Source organism: Chrysochloris asiatica, unplaced genomic scaffold, assembly GCF_000296735.1.
Source record: "Chrysochloris asiatica unplaced genomic scaffold, ChrAsi1.0 scaffold00195, whole genome shotgun sequence".
Lineage (NCBI taxonomy): Eukaryota > Metazoa > Chordata > Mammalia > Afrosoricida > Chrysochloridae > Chrysochloris > Chrysochloris asiatica.
Window position 1 is genome coordinate 2237591 of NW_006408713.1, and position 4480 is coordinate 2242070.

The following is a 4480-nucleotide window of genomic DNA, read 5'->3' on the forward strand; positions in this document are numbered from 1 at the left end:
TATATATTATTAGATTATGAGGGTTGTGGTGTTTGATGAAAAAATTGTCACCTCTCTTGTCAGTGATCTGGGTTCCATTTCTTGTTAGTTTACCTCAGGTGTAGTTTGTCAGTGGACACTTCTGTTTTGCTATGATGCTGAGCATGCTTCTGTAGAGCTTGCAGACCAAGATGGACTACAAAGACAGACCTGGTGTTCTTCTTCCAAAACCCAGTCAGTGAAAATCCAATGGATCTTACTGGTTCTACCTCCTACATATCCTGGAGATAGCAGAAGACAAGACAGCATTTTTTTTTTTCTGTTGTTAATGGGGTCATTATGAGTCAGGGGTCAACTCAATGACAATTAACAACAACAATAAAGGAGCCCTACGTGAGATGCATTCCTGGCTTTACAGTTCTCAGTCATCACCTGCCATGAACTTGAGCACCTCAGTGAAGCAAGGAGCTATCAGGTCCATGTGTCATCATCCTCAGCTCTGTGGGTATTTTCTGTGGATCCAGGATGGAAGGGATGACAACACTCTTTGTATTGCAACTTCTGTGGTTCCGTTTGTTCCACTCACATAGAGTTATAGAAGGTTTGACGGCAGTTGCTCTAGGCCCTGCCGATATAAGACAACACTTTCTCTTAAGTTATCTTTTCCAGTCCTTGCTCATAACTGTTCTTTAAATTCAATTTGTGTTGTTTGTCTTTCCTTGTTGGAGGTTTACATGTCATTCCAGTTTTCAAAAGTAGCATAAAAATACACAAAGAAACTCATTCCAGGAGTACATACAAAAATCCCTGAAGAAGTTGAAACTGCAGACACATTGCCTGTGAGAATGAATAAATAAATAAATAAAATCCTGAATTGATTTTATGCTGGAACACTCAGGAAGTCATCCCTGTGCCCTTAGGTGATGAAGCCACTAACTGGAGAACATACAGATCACAATACTAAGGGTGGGGCATCTGTGTTCTTAGAATTGTTTAAATGCTAAATGAACAAGCAACCACAATCACAGCTCAGCGTTCACCACATTTGGGGGGAAATGTTAAGTTTGAGCTAATGGTTCCACTGTAAATACATGCAGAGAGAAAAAATGACTTGCTCCAATTTCCCAAGAACCACTATGAAGCCTCGTCTGTGTGTATTATGAGGCCATTCCTCGATTCAGGCATTTTGTTTCCTTTGAGAAAGGAACACACAGAAAAGGGCCAGGACTCACCTCACTAAGGTGTACTCTCTGCCACATTGGCCACAGCAGTATTTCCTGTTAAGAGTGATAGGCACACAGTTTAAACTAGTGCAGAAAACAATGGATATGTATGAATGTGTGTAAGGAAACAGCCTAGAGGGACACAGTATGAGGGTCACTCTTCTGAATATAGTTAGCCAAGCTATGATGTTCAGGTGTTTGATTATAACCTAGTCTAGTTACAATGAAAGTGTTTGCAAGGGATTAGAAATAGTAGACCCTAAGCTAAGCAAATAGCACCCCTTGGCATGGTAGGCCTTGTGTTAAGAGTAAAAAATAGGGTTTTAGAGGGAGACCGTTTCTGTTCTGTGATTGTAACATAGATGTCCTGTTGAAGTATCCAGCCTGGCAGCTGGCTTATGAATTTTGATCTTGTCATTCCCATAATCACATAAACAATTCCTCAAACAAAATCTCTCTCTCTACTCTTTCTTGCTGCATATGTATGTGTTGTCATTGTTGTGAGTTACCATTGGATCAGGCCCCTTGTCACAGCTATCCCATGCACAATGAAATGGAATGCTGCCATGTCCACTGTTTCATAGGAATTTTTTTTTTTTTTCTTTTTACAGCACTTTATTACAGATCGTTAATATTCACCATACTTCAGAGCACCTTATACTTCTATTAGATTTTTGGTAAATTGTTTTAAAAATTCTACATGAGTATTTTTCTGCTACTGGCTTCCAGGAAAGAATATTACTCAGTGATTGTTTACGAGATGTTAATTTGATTGAACAATTTATCCTTAATGACCTGAGACATCAATCCATGGATAGTTTCTACAGTAGTTTTACAGCTGTCCCGTGTAGCTTTGGCAAGTTTGTCTTCTGACTTTCGGTCATGTGTTTCTAAACCCAGCATGAAACTCCCTCATCCCAGCTGGGTTGCTGACTGCTCCAATGTTTGAGACAAATCAAAGATTTTACCCATAGTGTAGTCTGCATTAGTAAGCAAGCTAGAAGAGCTCAATATATTCACCCAGTATTTATTCCATAAAAGTTCAAGCAATTTGGGAACCTAAGAGGATTTGAAATATGAAACTTCCAAGGCATAATACTGTTTGCAGTGTACATCCAAGTCATCTATTTTATTAAGTGGGATAGTCTGGTACTCAGAAGGGCCTTCATCAGGTGGCACGAAGCCCTTTGGGTATGTCCTAAAGGCGTCAAGATTACATCTGCTACTAAAGGTTCCTGGAACTGCTGGTTGAGCATCTGAGTACTAACATCAATCCCAGAGAGCCAGCAGCCAGAGCCTGGGTGACTGTGATACCAATCAATGGCACTTTTGAGGCTGCAAACCAGCTTGGCGATCTTGATATATGCGGCCATGTATTAATAGCAGCAGCCTAAGCGTTTACTGGGTTTTGGTGCACTCTTCAGGCAAAGCAATACTGTCCTTGATGATCATAGACTCGCTACTCAACTTTCCCAGCATCAAATCCATCACCTCCAAATTGCCTCCTGACTTGGTATGCATCATCATTTTCAGGAACACCAATGCTGAAATTTTGCATTACCTAAACTTCATTTTTCTTGTATCAACTATCAACACTCATGGAAGCAGCAGTCAAGAGATCAGACGACATATTGCATTGGGCAAATCTGCTGCACAGGAACTTTTTAAAGTGTTGGAGAGCAAAGATGTCACCTCTGAGGACTAAGGTGAGCCTGACCCAAGCCATGGTATTTTCAATAACCTCATATGGATGTGAAAGCTGGACAGTGAATAAGGAAGATCGTGGAAGAATTGATGCCTTTGAATTGTGGTGTTGGAGGAGAATATTAAAAGTACCATGGACTGACAAAAGAACCAATAGATCTGTTTTGGAAAAAGTGCAGCCAGAGTGCTCCTTGGAGGCCAAGATGGCTAAACTTTGTCTCTCAAACTTTGGACATATTGTCAGAAGGGAACAGTCACTGGAGAAGGATGTCATGCTGGGTAAGATGGAGGGTCAGAGAAAAGCAGTAAGACCCCCAACGAGATGGATGGGCCAGGTGGCAGCATTGATGGCATCAAGTGTGGCAGCGTTAGTGAGGTTGGCCCAGGATCGGACATTGTTTCGTTCTGCTGTGTATGGGGTCGCTATGAGTCAGTTCCGACTCGATGGCACCTGACAACAACAACAAAGTAACGGTGATTCTTGGTCCAGGGCTTCACCGCTAGGATTTCCTACTGCTGTTTCTTATCGTAATTGTAGTTTTCATCGATAGATACTTTGAGCTTCTTGCATGTTGTTGGCTAATTCCTAGGTTTTCTGAGCCATCCCGCTACCCGACACCGTCATTGTCGATGAGTCAGAGAAGTTGTTACCTATACAATCAATACGCAACTTCACACCTCTAGGTTTTGGGGTGAGGTCTTTCAACTAGCCTCCACACCGGTGCACAATCTTAGAAGACTCTCTAGGAAGCCATGACCCCATGTGATTTTCATTAGCTGATTTTCAGAAGTAGTTCACCAGACTTTTTTTCTAGTCTGGAAGCTCTGCTGAAACATTCTCAGGATCGTAGCAGCATGAAAGCCTCTACTGAGAAGTGGGTGGTTGTCTGTGTAGGTGGTGCATTGGGTAGGAATTGAAGCTGTATTCATTCCTGTATGGAAGGTAAGGTTTCTACCACTCAGCCACCAAGAACTACTCTTTCTCCACATCAGTCTAAGCACAGTAAGTCATGTGCACATACAAGAAAATTTTTAAAAAGCTGAAGCTGGATAAAACAGGAACCTGTCAGAGAAGAAAAACTCAAATATTTTTCACTAATAAAGAGCAAAAGAAAAATGGTTAGATTGCACTCTGTCAAGGTAGAAAACTTGTGAGATGTGGAAATACAAGGCAGTCCATTGAATTCTGGTCCCCACAAGGATGTATACACATCTGGTTCTCACTTTGTTTGAATGTGTGTATAAGAATTTGTGTGTCTCCATGCACTGGGATGCTAACCACAAGGTCAGTGGTTCAAACCCACCAGCTACTCCATTGAAGAAAGATGAGGCTGCCTGCTCCTGTAAAGATTTGTAGTTTCAGAAACCCTATACAGAGTCATTGTGGGCCAGAATTGTTTTTTCACACTAGTTCAGACGACAAGTCTATCACTCTTAATAGAAAATTGTGTTGTGTCCAATATGGTAGAAAACACACCTCAGTGAGTCCGAACCCATTGCTGTTTCTCCTCTTCTCTTTCTATATAGATTGTCATTGTGGGGTGCCATCAAGTAGGTTCCGGCTCACAGTGACC

At 41.6% G+C, this 4480-nt stretch overlaps 1 pseudogene; it reads right to left on the bottom strand.

Annotated features, from left to right (window-relative positions):
- Positions 1-1955: 1955 nt before the first annotated feature.
- On the bottom strand, positions 1956-3531 carry LOC102823644 (annotated as a pseudogene).
- Positions 3532-4480: the final 949 nt, after the last annotated feature.